We start from the raw sequence: 22,535 nt of genomic DNA on the forward strand, positions 1-22,535 counted from the left end.
TGTCTTAGAACACATAGTATTTCATAGAGACGCAATTTTTGTGTGAATTCGTCAATGAGTGGGAATGAGGGATGCAGTAAAGAAGGATTAGTGGATTGGAAATGAGATTGTCGTATCCCAAAAGAAAATCCTGTCGATTCCATAGAAACGTTACTCGATTTAGAAGGAAATGTCTTACAACACATAGTATTTCATAGAGACGCAATTTCCGTGTGAATTCGTCAATGAGTGGGAGTGAGGGATGCAGTAAAGAAGGATTAGGGGATCGCAAATGAGATTGTCGTATCCCAAAAGATAATCCTGTCGTTTCCATAGAAACGTTACTCGATTTAGAAGGAAATGTCTTAGAACACATAGTATTTCATAGCGACGCATTTTCCGTGTGAATTCGTCAATGAGTGGGAGTGAGGGAAGCAGTAAAGAAGGATTAGTGGATCGGAAATGTGATTGTCGTATCACAAATGAAAATCCTGTCGTTTCCACAGAAACGTTACTCGATTTACAAGGAAATGTCTTAGAACACATAGTATTTCATACCGACGCAATTTCCGTGTGAATTCGTCAATGAGTGGGAGTGAGGGATGCATTAAAGAAGAATTAGTGGATCGAAAATGAGATTGTCATATCCCAAAAGAAAATCCTGTCGTTTCCATAGAATCGTTACTCGATTTAGAAGGAAATGTCTTAGAACACATAGTATTTCATAGCGACGCAATTTCAGTGTGAATTCGTCAATGAGTGGGAGTGAGGGATGCAGTAAAGAAGGATTAGTGGATCGGAACTGAGAATGTCGTATCCCAAAAGAAAATCCTGTCGTTTCCATAGGAACGTTACTCGATTTAGAAGTAAATGTCTTAGGACACATAGTATTTCATAGAGACGCAATTTCCGTGTGAATTCGTCAATGAGTGGGAATGAGGGATGCAGTAAAGAAGGATTAGTGGATCGGAAATGAGATTGTCGTATCCCAAAAGAAAATCCTGTCGTTTCCATAGAAACGTTACTCGATTTAGAAGGAAATGTCTTAGAACATATAGTATTTCATAGCGACGCAATTCCCGTGTGAATTCGTCAATGAGTTGGAGTGAGGGATGCAGTAAAGAAGGATTAGTGGATCGGATATGAGATTGCCGTATCCCAAAAGAAAATGCTGTCGTTTCCATAGAAACGTTACTCGATTTAGAAGGAAATGTCTTAGAACACATAGTATTTCATAGAGGCGCAATTACCGTGTGAATTCGTCAATGAGTGGGAGTGAGTAATGCAGTAAAGAAGGATTAGTTGATCGGAAATGAGATTGTCGCATCCCAAAAGAAAATCCTGTCGTTTCCATAGAAACGTTACTCGATTTAGAAGGAAATGTCTTAGAACACATAGTATTTCATAGAGACGCAATTTCCGTGTGAATTCGTCAATGAGTGGGAATGAGGGATGCAGTAAAGAAGGATTAGTGGATTGGAAATGAGATTGTCGTATCCCAAAAGAAAATCCTGTCGTTTCCATAGAAACGTTACTCGATTTAGAAGGAAATGTCTTAGAACACATAGTATTTCATAGAGACGCAATTTCCGTGTGAATTCGTCAATGAGTGGGAGTGAGGGATGCAGTAAAGAAGGATTAGGGGATCGCAAATGAGATTGTCGTATCCCAAAAGATAATCCTGTCGTTTCCATAGAAACGTTACTCGATTTAGAAGGAAATGTCTTAGAACACATAGTATTTCATAGCGACGCATTTTCCGTGTGAATTCGTCAATGAGTGGGAGTGAGGGATGCAGTAAAGAAGGATTAGTGGATCGGAAATGTGATTGTCGTATCACAAATGAAAATCCTGTCGTTTCCATAGAAACGTTACTCGATTTAGAAGGTAATATCTTAGAACACATTGTATTTCATAACGACGCAATTTCCGTGTGAATTCGTCAATGAGTGGGAGTGAGGGATGCAGTAAGGAAGGATTAGTGGATCGGAAATGAGATTGTCATATCCCAAAAGAAAATCCTGTCGTTTCCATAGAAACGTTACTCGATTTAGAAGGAAATGTCTTAGAACACATAGTATTTCATAGCGACGCAATTTCCGTGTGAATTCGTCAATGAGTGGGAGTGAGGGATGCGGTAAAGTAGGATTAGCGGATCGCAAATGAGATTGTCGTATACCAAAAGAAAATCCTGTCGTTTCCATAGAAGCGTTACTCGATTTAGAAGGAAATGTCTTAGAACACATAGTATTTCATAGCGACGCAATTCCCGTGTGAATTCGTCAATGGGTGGGAGTGAGGGATGCAGTAAAGAAGGATTAGTGGATCGGAAATGAGATTGCCGTATCCCAAAAGAAAATCCTGTCGTTTCCATAGAAACGTTACTCGATTTAGAAGGAAATGTCTTAGAACACATAGTATTTCATAGAGGCACAATTACCGTGTGAATTCGTCAATGAGTGGGAGTGAGTAATGCAGTAAAGAAGGATTAGTTGATCGGAAATGAGATTGTCGCATCCCAAAAGAAAATCCTGTCGTTTCCATAGAAACGTTACTCGATTTAGAAGGAAATGTCTTAGAACACATAGTATTTCATAGAGACGCAATTTCCGTGTGAATTCGTCAATGAGTGGGAATGAGGGATGCAGTAAAGAAGGATTAGTGGATTGGAAATGAGATTGTCGTATCCCAAAAGAAAATCCTGTCGTTTCCATAGAAACGTTACTCGATTTAGAAGGAAATGTCCTACAACACATAGTATTTCATAGAGACGCAATTTCCGTGTGAATTCGTCAATGAGTGGGAGTGAGGGAAGCAGTAAAGAAGGATTAGTGGATCGGAAATATGATTGTCGTATCCCAAAAGAAAATCCTGTCGTTTCCATAGAAACGTTACTCGATTTAGAAGGAAATGTCTTAGAACACATAGTATTTCATAGCGACGCAATTTCCGTGTGAATTCGTCAATGAGTGGGAGTGAGGGAAGCAGTAAAGAAGGATTAGTGGATCGGAAATATGATTGTCGTATCCCAAAAGAAAATCCTGTCGTTTCCATAGAAACGTTACTCGATTTAGAAGGAAATGTCTTAGAACACATAGTATTTCATAGCGACGCAATTTCCGTGTGAATTCGTCAATGAGTGGGAGTGAGGGATGCAGTAAAGAAGGATTAGTGGATCGGAAATGAGATTGTCGTACCCCAAAAGAGAATCCTGTCATTTTCATAGAAACGTTACTCGATTTAGAAGGAAATGTCTTAGAACACATAGTATTTCATAGCGACGCAATTTCCGTGTGAATTCGTCAATGAGTGGGAGTGAGGGATGCACTAAAGAAGCATTAGTGGATCGGAAATGTGATTGTCGTATCACAAATGAAAATCCTGTCGTTTCCATAGAAACGTTACTCGATTTAGAAGGAAATGTCTTAGAACACATAGTATTTCATAGCGACGCAATTTCCGTGTGAATTCGTCAATGAGTGGGAGTGAGGGATGCATTAAAGAAGAATTAGTGGATCGAAAATGAGATTGTCATATCCCAAAAGAAAATCCTGTCGTTTCCATAGAAACGTTACTCGATTTAGAAGGAAATGTCTTACAACACATAGTATTTCATAGCGACGCAATTTCCGTGTGAATTCGTCAATGAGTGGGAGTGAGAGATGCAGTAAAGAAGGATTAATGGATCGGAACTGAGAATGTCGTATCCCAAAAGAAAATCCTGTCGTTTCCATAGGAACGTTACTCGATTTAGAAGTAAATGTCTTAGGACACATAGTATTTCATAGAGCCGCAATTTCCGTGTGAATTCGTCAATGAGTGGGAATGAGGGATGCAGTAAAGAAGGATTAGTGGATCGGAAATGAGATTGTCGTATCCCAAAAGAAAATCCTGTCGTTTCCATAGAAACGTTACTCGATTTAGAAGGAAATGTCTTAGAACATATAGTATTTCATAGCGACGCAATTCCCGTGTGAATTCGTCAATGAGTGGGAGTGAGGGATGCAGTAAAGAAGGATTAGTGGATCGGATATGAGATTGCCGTATCCCAAAAGAAAATCCTGTCGTTTCCATAGAAACGTTACTCGATTTAGAAGGAAATGTCTTAGAACACATAGTATTTCATAGAGGCGCAATTACCGTGTGAATTCGTCAATGAGTGGGAGTGAGTAATGCAGTAAAGAAGGATTAGTTGATCGGAAATGAGATTGTCGCATCCCAAAAGAAAATCCTGTCGTTTCCATAGAAACGTTACTCGATTTAGAAGGAAATGTCTTAGAACACATAGTATTTCATAGAGACGCAATTTCCGTGTGAATTCGTCAATGAGTGGGAATGAGGGATGCAGTAAAGAAGGATTAGTGGATTGGAAATGAGATTGTCGTATCCCAAAAGAAAATCCTGTCGTTTCCATAGAAACGTTACTCGATTTAGAAGGAAATGTCTTAGAACACATAGTATTTCATAGAGACGCAATTTCCGTGTGAATTCGTCAATGAGTAGGAGTGAGGGATGCAGTAAAGAAGGATTAGGGGATCGCAAATGAGATTGTCGTATCCTAAAAGAAAATCCTGTCGTTTCCATAGAAACGTTACTCGATTTAGAAGGAAATGTCTTAGAACACAAAGTATTTCATAGCGACGCATTTTCCGTGTGAATTCGTCAATGAGTAGGAGTGAGGGATGCAGTAAAGAAGGATTAGTGGAACGGAAAAGAGATTGTCGTATCTCAATAGAAAATCCTGTCGTTTCCATAGAAACGTTACTCGATTTAGAAGGAAATGACTTAGAACACATAGTATTTCATAGCGACGCAATTTCCGTATGAATTCGTCAATGAGTGGGAGTGAGGGATGCAGTAAAGAAGGATTAGTGGATCGGAAATGTGATTGTCGTATCCCAAAAAAAAATCCTGTCGTTTCCACAGAAACGTTACTCGATTTAGAAGGAAATGTCTTAGAACACATAGTATTTCATAGCGACGCAATTTCCGTGTGAACTCGTCAATGAGTGGGAGTGAGGGATGCAGTAAAGAAGGATTAGTGGATCGGAAATGAGATTGTCGTATCTCAAAAGAAAATCCTGTCGTTTCCATAGAAACGTTACTCGATTTAGAAAAAAATGTCTTAGACACATAGTACTTCATAGCGACACAGTTTCCGTGTGAATTCGTCAATGAGTGGGAGTGAGGGATGCAGTAAAGAAGGATTAGTGGATCGGACATGTGATTGTCGTATCCCAAAAGAAAATCCTTTCGTTTCCATAGAAACGTTACTCGATTTAGAAGGAAATGTCTTAGAACTCATAGTATTTCATAGCGACGCAATTTCCGTGTGAATTCGTCAATGTGTGGGAGTGAGGGATGCAGTAAAGAAGGATTGGTGGATCGGAAATGAGATTGTCTTATCCCAAAAGAAAATCCTGTCGATTCCATAGAAACGTTACTCGATTTAGAAGAAAATGTCGAAGAACACATAGTATTTCATAGCGACGCAATTTCAGTGTGAATTCGTCAATGAGTGGGACTGAGGGATGCAGTAAAGAGGGATTAGTGGATCGGAAATGAGATTGTCGTATCCCAAAAGAAAATCCTGTCGTTTCCATAGAAACGTTAATCGATTTAGAAGGAAATGTCTTAGAACACATAGTGTTTCATAGCGACGCAATTTCCGTGTGAATTCGTCAATGAGTGGGAGTGAGGGATGCAGTAAAGAAGGATTAGTGGATCGGAAATGAGATTGTCATATCCCAAAAGAAAATCCTGTCGTTTCCATTGAAACGTTACTCGATTTAGAAGGAAATGTCTTAGAACACATAGTATTTCATAGCGACGCAATTTCCGTGTGAATTCGTCAATGAGTGGGAGTGAGGGATGCAGTAAAGTAGGATTAGCGGATCGTAAATGAGATTGTCGTATACCAAAAGAAAATCCTGTCGTTTCCATAGAAACGTTACTCGATTTAGAAGGAAATGTCTTAGAACACATAGTATTTCATAGCGACGCAATTTCCGTGTGAATTCGTCAATGAGTGGGAGTGAGGGATGCAGTAAAGAAGGATTAGTGGATCGGAAATGAGATTGTCGTATCCCAAAAGAAAATCCTGTCGTTTCCATAGAAACCTTACTCGATTTAGAAGGAAATGTCTTAGAACACATAGTATTTCATAGCGACGCAATTTCCGTGTGAATTCGTCAATGAGTGGGAATGAGGGATGCAGTAAAGAAGGATTAGTGGATCGGAAATGAGATTGTCGTATCCCAAAAGAAAATCCTGTCGTTTCCATAGAAACGTTACTCGATTTAGAAGGAAATGTCTTAGAACACATAGTATTTCATAGCGACGCAATTCCCGTGTGAATTCGTCAATGAGTGGGAGTGAGGGATGCAGTAAAGAAGGATTAGTGGATCGGAAATGAGATTGCCGTATCCCAAAAGAAAATCCTGTCGTTTCCATAGAAACGTTACTCGATTTAGAAATAAATGTCTTAGAACTCATAGTATTTCATAGCGACGCAATTTCCGTGTGAATTCGTCAATGTGTGGGAGTGAGGGATGCAGTAAAGAAGGATTGGTGGATCGGAAATGAGACTGTCTTATCCCAAAAGAAAATCCTGTCGTTTCCATAGAAACGTTACTCGATTTAGAAGAAAATGTCGAAGAACACATAGTATTTCATAGCGACGCAATTTCAGTGTGAATTCGTCAATGAGTGGGACTGAGGGATGCAGTAAAGAGGGATTAGTGGATCGGAAATGAGATTGTCGTATCCCAAAAGAAAATCCTGTCGTTTCCATAGAAACGTTAATCGATTTAGAAGGAAATGTCTTAGAACACATAGTGTTTCATAGCGACGCAATTTCCGTGTGAATTCGTCAATGAGTGGGAGTGAGGGATGCAGTAAAGTAGGATTAGCGGATCGTAAATGAGATTGTCGTATACCAAAAGAAAATCCTGTCGTTTCCATAGAAACGTTACTCGATTTAGAAGGAAATGTCTTAGAACACATAGTATTTCATAGCGACGCAATTTCCGTGTGAATTCGTCAATGAGTGGGAGTGAGGGATGCAGTAAAGAAGGATTAGTGGATCGGAAATGAGATTGTCGTATCCCAAAAGAAAATCCTGTCGTTTCCATAGAAACCTTACTCGATTTAGAAGGAAATGTCTTAGAACACATAGTATTTCATAGCGACGCAATTTCCGTGTGAATTCGTCAATGAGTGGGAATGAGGGATGCAGTAAAGAAGGATTAGTGGATCGGAAATGAGATTGTCGTATCCCAAAAGAAAATCCTGTCGTTTCCATAGAAACGTTACTCGATTTAGAAGGAAATGTCTTAGAACACATAGTATTTCATAGCGACGCAATTCCCGTGTGAATTCGTCAATGAGTGGGAGTGAGGGATGCAGTAAAGAAGGATTAGTGGATCGGAAATGAGATTGCCGTATCCCAAAAGAAAATCCTGTCGTTTCCATAGAAACGTTACTCGATTTAGAAGGAAATGTCTTGGAACACATAGTATTTCATAGAGGCGCAATTACCGTGTGAATTCGTCAATGAGTGGGAGTGAGTAATGCAGTAAAGAAGGATTAGTTGATCGGAAATGAGATTGTCGCATCCCAGAGGAAAATCCTGTCGTTTCCATAGAAACGTTACTCGATGTAGAAGGAAATGTCTTAGAACACATAGTATTTCATAGAGACGCAAATTCCGTGTGAATTCGTCAATGAGTGGGAGTGAGGGATGCAGTAAAGAAGGATTAGTGGATCGGAAATGAGATTGTCATATCCCAAAAGAAAATCCTGTGGTTTCCATAGAAACGTTACTCGATTTAGAAGGAAATGTCTTAGAACACATAGTATTTCATGGCGACGCAATTTCCGTGTGAATTCGTCAATGAGTGGGAGTGAGGGATGCAGTAAAGAAGGATTAGTGGACCGGGAATGAGATTGTCGTATCCCAAAAGAAAATCCTGTCGTTTCCCTAGAAACGTTACTCGATTTAGAAGGAAATGTCTTAGAACACATAGTATTTCATAGCGACGCAATTTCCGTGTGAATTCGTCAATGAGTGGGAGTGAACGATGCTGTAAAGTAGGATTAGTGGGTCGGAAATGAGATTTTCGCATCCCAAAAGAAAATCCTGTCGTTTCCATAGAAACGTTACTCGATTTAGAAGAAAATGTCTTAGACACATAGTATTTCATAGCGACGCAATTTCCGTGTGAATTCGTCAATGTGTGGGAGTGAGGGATGCAGTAAAGAAGGATTAGTGGATCGGAAATGAGATTGTCTTATCCCAAAAGAAAATCCTGTCGTTTCCATAGAAACGTTACTCGATTTAGAAGGAAATGTCTTAGAACACATAGTATTTCATGGCGACGCAATTTCCGTGTGAATTCGTCAATGAGTGGGAGTGAGGGATGCAGTAAAGAAGGATTAGTGGATCGGAAATGAGATTGTCGTATCCCAAAAGAAAATCCTTTTATTTCCATAGAAACGTTACTCGATTTAGAAGGAAATGTCTTAGAACACATAGTATTTCATAGCGACGCAATTTCCGTGTGAATTCGTCAATGAGTGGGAGTGAACGATGCTGTAAAGAAGGATTAGTGGATCGGAAATGAGATTGTCGTATCCCAAAAGAAAATCCTGTCGTTTCCATAGAAACGTTACTCGATTTAGAAGGAAATGTCTTAGAACACATAGTATTTCATAGCGACGCAATTTCCGTGTGAATTCGTCAATGAGTGGGAGTGAGGGATGCACTAAAGAAGGATTAGTGGATCGGAAATATGATTGTCGTATCCCAAATGAATATCCTGTCGTTTCCATAGAAACGTTACTCGATTTAGAAGGAAATGTCTTAGAACACATAGTATTTCATAGCGACGCAATTTCCGTGTGAATTCGTCAATGAGTTGGAGTGAGGGATGCAGTAAAGAAGGATTAGTGGATCGGAAATGAGATTGTCGTATCCCAAAAGAAAATCCTGTCGTTTCCATAGAAACGTTACTCGATTTAGAAGGAAATGTCTTAGAACACATAGTACTTCATAGCGACGCAATTTCCGTGTGAATTCGTCAATGAGTGGGAGCGAGGGAAGCAGTAAAGAAGGATTAGTGGATCGGAAAGGTGATTGTCGTATCCCAAAAGAAAATCCTGTCGTTTCCATAGAAACGTTACTCGATTTAAAAGGAAATGTCTTAAAACACATAGTATTTCATAGCGACGCAATTTCCCTGTGAATTCGTCAATGAGTGGGAGTGAGGGATGCAGTAAAGAAGGATTAGTGGATCGGAAATGAGATTGTCGTATCCCAAAAGAAAATCCTGCCGTTTCCATAGAAACGTTACTCGATTTAGAAGGAAATGTCTTAGAACACATAGTATTTCATAGCGACGCAATTTCCGTGTGAATTCGTCAATGAGTGGGAGTGAGGGATGCAGTAAAGAAGGATTAGTGGATCGGAAATGAGATTGTCGTATCCGAAAAGAAAATCCTGTCGTTTCCATAGAAACGTTACTCGATTTAGAAGGAAATGTCTTAGAACACATAGTATTTCATAGCGACGCAATTTCCGTGTGAATTCGTCAATGTGTGGGAGTGAGGGATGCAGTAAAGTAGGATTAGTGAATCGGAAATGAGATTGTCTCATCCCAAAAGAAAATCCTGTCGTTTCCATAGAAACGTTACTCGATTTAGAAGGAAATGTCTTAGAACACATAGTATTTCATGGCGACGCAATTTCCGTGTGAATTCGTCAATGAGTGGGAGTGAGGGATGCAGTAAAGAAGGATTAGTGGATCGGGAATGAGATTGTCGTATCCCAAAAAAAAATCCAGTCGTTTCCCTAGAAACGTTACTCGATTTAGAAGGAAATGTCTTAGAACACATAGTATTTCATAGCGACGCAATTTCCGTGTGAGTTCGTCAATGAGTGGGAGTGAGGGATGCAGTAAAGAAGGATTAGTGGATCGGAAATGAGATTGTCGTATCCCAAAAGAAAATCCTTTTATTTCCATAGAAACATTACTCGATTTAGAAGGAAATTTCTTAGAACACATAGTATTTCACAGCGACGCAATTTCCGTGTGAATTCGTCAATGAGTGGGAGTGAACAATGCTGTAAAGAAGGATTAGTGGATCGGAAATGAGATTGTCGTATCCCAAAAGAAAATCCTGTCGTTTCCATAGAAACGTGACTCGATTTAGAAGGAAATGTCTTAGAACACATAGTATTTCATAGCGACGCAATTTCCGTGTGAATTCGTCAATGAGTGGGAGTGAGGGATGCAGTAAAGAAGGATTAGTGGATCGGAAATTAGATTGTCGTATCCCAAAGGAAAATCCTTTCGTTTCCATAGATACGTTACTCGATTTATAAGGAAATGTCTTAGAACTCACAGTATTTCATAGCGACGCAATTTCCGTGTGAATTCGTCAATGTGTGGGGGTGAGGGATGCAGTAAAGAAGGATTAGTGGATCGGAAATGAGATTGTCTTATCCCAAAGGAAAATCCTGTCGTTTCCATAGAAACGTTACTCGATTTAGAAGGAAATGTCTTAGAACGCATAGTATTTCAAAGCGACGCAATTTCCGTGTGAATTCGTCAATGAGTGGGAGTGAGGGATGCAGTAAAGAAGGATTAGTGGATCGGAAATGAGATTGTCGTATCCCAAAAGAAAATCCTGTCGTTTCCATAGAAACATTACACGATTTAGAGGGAAATGTCTTAGAACACATAGTATTTCATAGCGACGAAATTTCCGTGTGAATTCGTCAATGAGTGGGAGTGAGGGATGCAGTAAAGAAGGATTAGTGGATCGGAAATGAGATTGTCGTATCCCAATAGAAAATCCTGTCGTTTCCGTAGAAACGTAACTCGATTTAGAAGGAAATGACTTAGAACACATAGTATTTCATAGCGACGCAATTTCCGTGCGAATTCGTCAATGAGTGGGAGTGAGGGATGCAGTAAAGAAGGATCAGTGGATCGGAAATGTGATTGTCGTATCCCAAATGAAAATCCTGTCGTTTCCATAGAATAGTTACTCGATTTAGAAGGAAATGTCTTAGAACACATAGCATTTCATAGCGACGCAATTTCCGTGTGAATTCGTCAATGTGTGGGAGTGAGGGATGCAGTAAAGAAGGATTAGTGGATCGGAAATGAGATTGTCGTATCCCAAAAGAAAATCCTGTCGTTTCCATAGAAACGTTACTCGATTTAGAAGGAAATGTCTTAGAACACATAGTATTTCATAGCGACGCAATTTCCGTGTGAATTCGTCAATGAGTGGGAGTGAGGGATGCAGTAAAGAAGGATTAGTGGATCGGAAATGAGATTGTCGTATCCGAAAAGAAAATCCTGTCGTTTCCACAGAAACGTTACTCGATTTAGAAGGAAATGTCTTAGAACACATAGTATTTCATAGCGACGCAATTTCCGTGTGAATTCATCAATGTGTGGGAGTGAGGGATGCAGTAAAGAAGGATTAGTGGATCGGAAATGAGATTGTCTTATCCCAAAAGAAAATCCTGTCGTTTCTATAGAAACGTTACTCGATTTAGAAGGAAATGTCTTAGAACACATAGTATTTCATGGCGACGCAATTTCCGTGTGAATTCGTCAATGAGTGGGAGTGAGGGATGCAGTAAAGAAGGATTAGTGGATCGGGAATGAGATTGTCGTATCCCAAAAGAAAATCCAGTCGTTTCCCTAGAAACGTTACTCGATTTAGAAGGAAATGTCTTAGAACACATAGTATTTCATAGCGACGCAATTTCCGTGTGAATTCGTCAATGAGTGGGAGTGAGGGATGCAGTTAAGAATGATTAGTGGATCTGAAACGTGATTGTCGTATCCCAAAAGAAAATCCTTTCGTTTCCATAGATACGTTACTCGATTTAGAAGGAAATGTCTTAGAACTCACAGTATTTCATAGCGACGCAATTTCCGTGTGAATTCGTCAATGTGTGGGAGTGAGGGATGCAGTAAAGAAGGATTAGTGGATCGGAAATGAGATTGTCTTATCCCAAAAGAAAATCCTGTAGTTTCCATAGAAACGTTACTCGATTTAGAAGGAAATGTCTTAGAACGCATAGTATTTCATAGCGACGCAATTTCCGTGTGAATTCGTCAATGAGTGGGAGTGAGGGATGCAGTAAAGAAGGATTAGTGGATCGGAAATGAGATTGTCGTATCCCAAAAGAAAATCCTTTTATTTCCATAGAAACGTTACTCGATTTAGAAGGAAATTTCTTAGAACACATAGTATTTCACAGCGACGCAATTTCCGTGTGAATTCGTCAATGAGTGGGAGTGAACGATGCTGTAAAGAAGGATTAGTGGATCGGAAATGAGATTGTCGTATCCCAAAAGAAAATCCTGTCGTTTCCATAGAAACGTGACTCGATTTAGAAGGAAATGTCTTAGAACACATAGTATTTCATAGCGACGCAATTTCCGTGTGAATTCGTCAATGAGTGGGAGTGAGGGATGCAGTAAAGAAGGATTAGTGGATCGGAAATGAGATTGTCGTATCCCAAAAGAAAATCCTGTCGTTTCCATAGAAACGTTACTCGATTTAGAAGAAAATGTCTTAGACACATAGTATTTCATAGCGACGCAATTTCCATGTGAATTCGTCAATGAGTGGGAGTGAGGGATGCAGTAAAGAATGATTATTTGATCGGAAATTAGATTGTCGTATCCCAAAAGAAAATCCTTTCGTTTCCATAGATACGTTACTCGATTTAGAAGGAAATGTCTTAGAACTCACAGTATTTCATAGCGACGCAATTTCCGTGTGAATTCGTCAATGTGTGGGGGTGAGGGATGCAGTAAAGAGGGATTAGTGGATCGGAAATGAGATTGTCTTATCCCAAAAGAAAATCCTGTCGTTTCCATAGAAACGTTACTCGATTTAGAAGGAAATGTCTTAGAACGCATAGTATTTCATAGCGACGCAATTTCCGTGTGAATTCGTCAATGAGTGGGAGTGAGGGATGCAGTAAAGAAGGATTAGTGGATCGGAAATGAGATTGTCGTATCCCAAAAGAAAATCCTGTCGTTTCCATAGAAACATTACACGATTTAGAGGGAAATGTCTTAGAACACATAGTATTTCATAGCGACGAAATTTCCGTGTGAATTCGTCAATGAGTGGGAGTGAGGGATGCAGTAAAGAAGGATTAGTGGATCGGAAATGAGATTGTCGTATCCCAATAGAAAATCCTGTCGTTTCCGTAGAAACGTAACTCGATTTAGAAGGAAATGACTTAGAACACATAGTATTTCATAGCGACGCAATTTCCGTGCGAATTCGTCAATGAGTGGGAGTGAGGGATGCAGTAAAGAAGGATCAGTGGATCGGAAATGTGATTGTCGTATCCCAAATGAAAATCCTGTCGTTTCCATAGAATAGTTACTCGATTTAGAAGGAAATGTCTTAGAATACATAGTATTTCATAGCGACGCAATTTCCGTGTGAATTCGTCAATGTGTGGGAGTGAGGGATGCAGTAAAGAAGGATTAGTGGATCGGAAATGAGATTGTCGTATCCCAAAAGAAAATCCTGTCGTTTCCATAGAAACGTTACTCGATTTAGAAGGAAATGTCTTAGAACACATAGTATTTCATAGCGACGCAATTTCCGTGTGAATTCGTCAATGAGTGGGAGTGAGGGATGCAGTAAAGAAGGATTAGTGGATCGGAAATGAGATTGTCGTATCCGAAAAGAAAATCCTGTCGTTTCCACAGAAACGTTACTCGATTTAGAAGGAAATGTCTTAGAACACATAGTATCTCATAGCGACGCAATTTCCGTGTGAATTCATCAATGTGTGGGAGTGAGGGATGCAGTAAAGAAGGATTAGTGGATCGGAAATGAGATTGTCTTATCCCAAAAGAAAATCCTGTCGTTTCCATAGAAACGTTACTCGATTTAGAAGGAAATGTCTTAGAACACATAGTATTTCATGGCGACGCAATTTCCGTGTGAATTCGTCAATGAGTGGGAGTGAGGGATGCAGTAGAGAAGGATTAGTGGATCGGGAATGAGATTGTCGTATCCCAAAAGAAAATCCAGTCTTTTCCCTAGAAACGTTACTCGATTTAGAAGGAAATGTCTTAGAACACATAGTATTTCATAGCGACGCAATTTCCGTGTGAATTCGTCAATAAGTGGGAGTGAGGGATGCAGTAAAGAAGGATTAGTGGATCGGAAATGAGATTGTCGTATCCCAAAAGAAAATCCTTTTATTTCCATAGAAACGTTACTCGATTTAGAAGGAAATGTCTTAGAACACATAGTATTTCACAGCGACGCAATTTCCGTGTGAATTCGTCAATGAGTGGGAGTGAACGATGCTGTAAAGAAGGATTAGTGGATCGGAAATGAGATTGTCGTATCCCAAAGGAAAATCCTGTCGTTTCCATAGAAACGTGACTCGATTTAGAAGGAAATGTCTTAGAACACATAGTATTTCATAGCGACGCAATTTCCGTGTGAATTCGTCAATGAGTGGGAGTGAGGGATGCACTAAAGAAGGATTAGTGGATCGGAAATGAGATTGTCGTATCCCAAATGAAAATCCTGCCATTTCCATAGAAACGTTACTCGATTTAGAAGGAAATGTCTTAGAACACATAGTATTTCATAGCGACGCAATTACCGTGTGAATTCGTCAATGAGTGGGAGTGAGGGATGCAGTAAAGAAGGATTAGTGGATCTCAAATGAGATTGTCGTGTCCCATAAGAAAATCCTATCGTTTCCATAGAAACGTTACTCGATTTAGAAGGAAATGTCTTAGAACACATAGTATTTCTAGTATTTCATAGCGACGCAATTTCCGTGTGAATTCGTCAATGAGTGGGAGTGAGGGCAGCAGTAAAGAAGGATTAGTGGATCGGAAAGGTGATTGTCGTATCCCAAAAGAAAATCCTGTCGTTTCCATAGAAACGTTACTCGATTTAGAAGGAAATGTCTTAGAACACATAGTATTTCATAGCGACGCAATTTCCGTGTGAATTCGTCGATGAGTGGGAGAGAGGGATGCAGTAAAGAAGGATTAGTGGATCGGAAATGAGATTGTCGTATCCCAAAAGAAAATCCTGTCGTTTTCATAGAAACGTTACTCGATTTAGAAGGAAATGTCTTAGAACACATAGTATTTCATAGCGACGCAATTTCCGTGAGAATTCGTCAATGAGTGGGAGTGAGGGATGCAGTAAAGAAGGATTAGTGGATCGGAAATGAGATTGTCGTATCCCAAAAGAAAATCCTGTCGTTTCCATAGAAACGTTACTCGATTTAGAAGAAAATGTCTTAGACACATAGTATTTCATAGCGACGCAATTTCCGTGCGAATTCGTCAATGAGTGGGAGTGAGGGATGCAGTAAAGAATGATTAGTGGATCGGAAATGTGATTGTCGTATCCCAAAAGAAAATCCTTTCGTTTCCATAGATACGTTACTCGATTTAGAAGGAAATGTCTTAGAACTCACAGTATATCATAGCGACGCAATTTCCGCGTGAATTTGTCAATGTGTGGGAGTGAGGCATGCAGTAAAGAAGGATTAGTGGATCGGAAATGAGATTGTCGTATCCCAAAAGAAAATCCTGTCGTTTCCATAGAAACGTTACTCGATTTAGGAGGAAATGTCTTAGAACACATAGTATTTCATAGCGACGCAATTTCCGTGTGAATTCGTCAATGAGTGGGAGTGAGGGATGCAGTAAAGAAGGATTAGTGGATCGGAAATGAGATTGTCGTATCCCAAAAGAAAATCCTGTCGTTTCCATAGAAACATTACTCGATTTAGAAGGAAATGTCTTAGAACACATAGTATTTCATAGCGACGCAATTTCCGTGTGAATTCGTCAATGAGTGGGAGTGAGGGATGCAGTAAAGAAGGATTAGTGGATCGGAAATGAGATTGTCGTATCCCAATAGAAAATCCTGTCGTTTCCGTATAAACGTTACTCGATTTAGAAGGAAATGACTTAGAACACATAGTATTTCATAGCGACGCAATTTCCGTGTGAATTCGTCAATGAGTGGGAGTGAGGGATGCAGTAAAGAAGGATTAGTGGATCGGAAATGTGATTGTCGTATCCCAAATGAAAATCCTGTCGTTTCCATAGAATAGTTACTCCATTTAGAAGGAAATGTCTTAGAACACATAGTATTTCATAGCGACGCAATTTCCGTGTGAATTCGTCAATGAGTGGGAGTGAGGGATGCAGTAAAGAAGGATTAGTGGATCGGAAATGAGATTGTCGTATCCCAAAAGAAAATCCTGTCGTTTCCATAGAAACGTTACTCGATTTAGAAGGAAATGTCTTAGAACACATAGTATTTCATAGCGCCGCAATTTCCGTGTGAATTCGTCAATGAGTGGGAGTGAGGGATGCAGTAAAGAAGGATTAGTGGATCGGAAATGAGATTGTCGTATCCGAAAAGAAAATCCTGTCGTTTCCATAGAAACGTTACTCGATTTAGAAGGAAATGTCTTAGAACACATAGTATTTCATAGCGACGCAATTTCCGTGTGAATTCGTCAATGAGTGGGAGTGAGGGATGCAGTAAAGAAGGATTAGTGGATCGGAAATGTGATTGTCGCATCCCAAAAGAAAATCCTGTCGTTTCCATAGAAACGTTACTCGATTTAGAAGGAAATGTCTTAGAACACTCAGTATTTCATAGCGACGCAATTTCCGTGTGAATTCGTCAATGAGTGGGAGTGAGGGATGCAGTAAAGAAGGATTAGTAAATCGGAAATGAGATTTTCGTATCCCAAAAGAAAATCCTGTCGTTTCCATAGAAACGTTACTCGGTTTAGAAGGAAATGTCTTAGAACACATAGTATTTCATAGCGACGCAATTTCCGTGTGAATTCGTCAATGAGTGGGAGTGAGGGATGCAGTAAAGAAGGATTAGTGGATCGGAAATAAGATTGTCGTATCCCAAAAGAAAATCCTGTCGTTTCCATAGAAACGTTACTCGATTTAGAAGGAAATGTCTTAGAACACATAGTATTTCATAGTGAGGCAATTTCCGTGTGAATTCGTCAATGAGTGGGAGTGAGGGATGCAGTAATGAGGGATTAGTAGATCGGAAATGAGACTGTCGTATCCCAAGAGAAAATCCTGTCGTTACCATAGAAACGTTACTCGATTTAGAAGGAAATGTCTTAGAACACATAGTATTCCATAGCGCCGCAATTTCCGTGTGAATTCGTCAATGAGTGGGAGTGAGGGATGCAGTAAAGAAGGATTAGTGGATCGGAAATGAGATTGTCGTATCCGAAAAGAAAATCCTGTCGTTTCCATAGAAACGTTACTCGATTTAGAAGGAAATGTCTTAGAACACATAGTATTTCATAGCGACGCAATTTCCGTGTGAATTCGTCAACGAGTGGGAGTGAGGGATGCAGTAAAGAAGGATTAGTAAATCGGAAATGAGATTTTCGTATCCCAAAAGAAAGTCCTGTCGTTTCCATAGAAACGTTACTCGGTTTAGAAGGAAATGTCTTAGAACACATAGTATTTCATAGCGACGCAATTTCCGTGTGAATTCGTCAATGAGTGGGAGTGAGGGATGCAGTAAAGCAGGATTAGTGGATCGGAAATAAGATTGTCGTATCCCAAAAGAAAATCCTGTCGTTTCCATAGAAACGTTACTCGATTTAGAAGGAAATGTCTTAGAACACATAGTATTTCATAGTGACGCAATTTCCGTGTGAATTCGTCAATGAGTGGGAGTGAGGGATGCAGTAAAGAGGGATTAGTAGATCGGAAATGAGATTGTCGTATCCCAAGAGAAAATCCTGTCGTTACCATAGAAACGTTACTCGATTTAGAAGGAAATGTCTTAGAACACATAGTATTTCATAGCGACGCAATTTCCGTGTGAATTCGTCAATGAGTGGGAGTGAGGGATGCAGTAAAGAAGGATTAGTGGATCGGAAATGATTATGTCGTATTCCAAAAGAAAATCCTGTTGTTTCCATAGAAACGTTACTCGATTTAGAAGGAAATGTTCTAGAACACATAGTATTTCATAGCGACGCAATTTCCGTGTGAATTCGTCAGTGAGTGGGAGTGAGGGATGCAGTGAAGAAGGATTAGAGGATCGGAAATGAGATTGTCGTATCCCAAAAGAAAATCCTGTCGTTTCCATTGAAACGTTACTCGATTTAGAAGGAAATGTCTTAGAACACATAATATTTCATAGCGACGCAATTTCCGTGTGAATTCGTTAATGAGTGGGAGTGAGGGATGCAGTAAAGAAGGATTAGTGGATCGGAAATGAGATTGTATTATCCCAAAAGAAAATCCTATCGTTTCCATAGAAACGTTACTCGATTTAGAAGGAAATGTCGTAGAACACATAGTATTTCATAGCGACGCAATTTCCGTGGGAATTCGTCAATGAGTGGGAGTGAGGGATGCAGTAAAGAAGGATTAGTGGATCGGAAATGAGATTGTCGTATCCCAAAAGAAAATCCTGTCGTTTTCATAGAAACGTTACTCGATTTAGAAGGAAATGTCTTAGAACACATAGTATTTCATAGCGACGCAATTTCCGTGAGAATTCGTCAATGAGTGGGAGTGAGGGATGCAGTAAAGAAGGATTAGTGGATCGGAAATGAGATTGTCGTATCCCAAAAGAAAATCCTGTCGTTTCCATAGAAACGTTACTCGATTTAGAAGAAAATGTCTTAGACACATAGTATTTCATAGCGACGCAATTTCCGTGTGAATTCGTCAATGAGTGGGAGTGAGGGATGCAGTAAAGAATGATTAGTGGATCGGAAATGTGATTGTCGTATCCCAAAAGAAAATCCTTTCGTTTCCATAGATACGTTACTCGATTTAGAAGGAAATGTCTTAGAACTCACAGTATATCATAGCGACGCAATTTCCGCGTGAATTTGTCAATGTGTGGGAGTGAGGCATGCAGTAAAGAAGGATTAGTGGATCGGAAATGAGATTGTCGTATCCCAAAAGAAAATCCTGTCGTTTCCATAGAAACGTTACTCGATTTAGGAGGAAATGTCTTAGAACACATAGTATTTCATAGCGACGCAATTTCCGTGTGAATTCGTCAATGAGTGGGAGTGAGGGATGCAGTAAAGAAGGATTAGTGGATCGGAAATGAGATTGTCGTATCCCAAAAGAAAATCCTGTCGTTTCCATAGAAACATTACTCGATTTAGAAGGAAATGTCTTAGAACACATAGTATTTCATAGCGACGCAATTTCCGTGTGAATTCGTCAATGAGTGGGAGTGAGGGATGCAGTAAAGAAGGATTAGTGGATCGGAAATGAGATTGTCGTATCCCAATAGAAAATCCTGTCGTTTCCGTATAAACGTTACTCGATTTAGAAGGAAATGACTTAGAACACATAGTATTTCATAGCGACGCAATTTCCGTGTGAATTCGTCAATGAGTGGGAGTGAGGGATGCAGTAAAGAAGGATTAGTGGATCGGAAATGTGATTGTCGTATCCCAAATGAAAATCCTGTCGTTTCCATAGAATAGTTACTCCATTTAGAAGGAAATGTCTTAGAACACATAGTATTTCATAGCGACGCAATTTCCGTGTGAATTCGTCAATGAGTGGGAGTGAGGGATGCAGTAAAGAAGGATTAGTGGATCGGAAATGAGATTGTCGTATCCCAAAAGAAAATCCTGTCGTTTCCATAGAAACGTTACTCGATTTAGAAGGAAATGTCTTAGAACACATAGTATTTCATAGCGCCGCAATTTCCGTGTGAATTCGTCAATGAGTGGGAGTGAGGGATGCAGTAAAGAAGGATTAGTGGATCGGAAATGAGATTGTCGTATCCGAAAAGAAAATCCTGTCGTTTCCATAGAAACGTTACTCGATTTAGAAGGAAATGTCTTAGAACACATAGTATTTCATAGCGACGCAATTTCCGTGTGAATTCGTCAATGAGTGGGAGTGAGGGATGCAGTAAAGAAGGATTAGTGGATCGGAAATGTGATTGTCGCATCCCAAAAGAAAATCCTGTCGTTTCCATAGAAACGTTACTCGATTTAGAAGGAAATGTCTTAGAACACTCAGTATTTCATAGCGACGCAATTTCCGTGTGAATTCGTCAATGAGTGGGAGTGAGGGATGCAGTAAAGAAGGATTAGTAAATCGGAAATGAGATTTTCGTATCCCAAAAGAAAATCCTGTCGTTTCCATAGAAACGTTACTCGGTTTAGAAGGAAATGTCTTAGAACACATAGTATTTCATAGCGACGCAATTTCCGTGTGAATTCGTCAATGAGTGGGAGTGAGGGATGCAGTAAAGAAGGATTAGTGGATCGGAAATAAGATTGTCGTATCCCAAAAGAAAATCCTGTCGTTTCCATAGAAACGTTACTCGATTTAGAAGGAAATGTCTTAGAACACATAGTATTTCATAGTGAGGCAATTTCCGTGTGAATTCGTCAATGAGTGGGAGTGAGGGATGCAGTAAAGAGGGATTAGTAGATCGGAAATGAGACTGTCGTATCCCAAGAGAAAATCCTGTCGTTACCATAGAAACGTTACTCGATTTAGAAGGAAATGTCTTAGAACACATAGTATTCCATAGCGCCGCAATTTCCGTGTGAATTCGTCAATGAGTGGGAGTGAGGGATGCAGTAAAGAAGGATTAGTGGATCGGAAATGAGATTGTCGTATCCGAAAAGAAAATCCTGTCGTTTCCATAGAAACGTTACTCGATTTAGAAGGAAATGTCTTAGAACACATAGTATTTCATAGCGACGCAATTTCCGTGTGAATTCGTCAATGAGTGGGAGTGAGGGATGCAGTAAAGAAGGATTAGTAAATCGGAAATGAGATTTTCGTATCCCAAAAGAAAGTCCTGTCGTTTCCATAGAAACGTTACTCGGTTTAGAAGGAAATGTCTTAGAACACATAGTATTTCATAGCGACGCAATTTCCGTGTGAATTCGTCAATGAGTGGGAGTGAGGGATGCAGTAAAGCAGGATTAGTGGATCGGAAATAAGATTGTCGTATCCCAAAAGAAAATCCTGTCGTTTCCATAGAAACGTTACTCGATTTAGAAGGAAATGTCTTAGAACACATAGTATTTCATAGTGACGCAATTTCCGTGTGAATTCGTCAATGAGTGGGAGTGAGGGATGCAGTAAAGAGGGATTAGTAGATCGGAAATGAGATTGTCGTATCCCAAGAGAAAATCCTGTCGTTACCATAGAAACGTTACTCGATTTAGAAGGAAATGTCTTAGAACACATAGTATTTCATAGCGACGCAATTTCCGTGTGAATTCGTCAATGAGTGGGAGTGAGGGATGCAGTAAAGAAGGATTAGTGGATCGGAAATGATTATGTCGTATTCCAAAAGAAAATCCTGTTGTTTCCATAGAAACGTTACTCGATTTAGAAGGAAATGTCCTAGAACACATAGTATTTCATAGCGACGCAATTTCCGTGTGAATTCGTCAGTGAGTGGGAGTGAGGGATGCAGTGAAGAAGGATTAGTGGATCGGAAATGAGATTGTCGTATCCCAAAAGAAAATCCTGTCGTTTCCATTGAAACGTTACTCGATTTAGAAGGAAATGTCTTAGAACACATAATATTTCATAGCGACGCAATTTCCGTGTGAATTCGTTAATGAGTGGGAGTGAGGGATGCAGTAAAGAAGGATTAGTGGATCGGAAATGAGATTGTCTTATCCCAAAAGAAAATCCTATCGTTTCCATAGAAACGTTACTCGATTTAGAAGGAAATGTCGTAGAACACATAGTATTTCATAGCGACGCAATTTCCGTGGGAATTCGTCAATGAGTGGGAGTGAGGGATGCAGTAAAGAAGGATTAGTGGATCGGAAATGAGATTGTCGTATCCCAAAAGAAAATCCTGTCGTTTCCATAGAAACGTTACTCGATTTAGAAGGAAATGTCTTAGAACACAGAGTATTTCACAGCGACGCAATTCCCGTGTGAATTCGTCAATGAGTGGGAATGAGGGATGCAGTAAAGAAGGATTAGTGGATCGGAAATGAGATTGTCGTATCCCAAAAGAAAATCCTGTCGTCCCCATAGAAACGTTACTCGATTTAGAAGGAAATGTCTTAGAACACATAGTATTTCATAGTGACGCAATTTCCGTGTGAATTCGTCAATGAGTGGGATTGAGGGATGCAGTAAAGAAGGATTAGTTGATCGGAAATGTGATTGTCGTATCCCTAAAGACAATCCTGTCGTTTCCATAGAAACGTTACTCGATTTAGATGGAAATGTCTTAGAACACATAGTATTTCATAGTGACGCAATTTCCGTGTGAATTCGTCAATGAGTGGGAGTGAGGGATGCAGTAAAGAAGGATTAGTGGATCGGAAATGAGATTGTCGTATCCCAAAAGAAAATCCAGTCGTCTCCATAGAAATGTTACTCGATTTAGAAGGAAATGTCTTAGAACACATAGTATTTCATAGTGACGCAATTTCCGTGTGAATTCGTCAATGAGTGGGAGTGAGGGATGCAGTAAAGAAGGATTAG

Source organism: Schistocerca americana, chromosome 7 (assembly GCF_021461395.2).
Source record: "Schistocerca americana isolate TAMUIC-IGC-003095 chromosome 7, iqSchAmer2.1, whole genome shotgun sequence".
Lineage (NCBI taxonomy): Eukaryota > Metazoa > Arthropoda > Insecta > Orthoptera > Acrididae > Schistocerca > Schistocerca americana.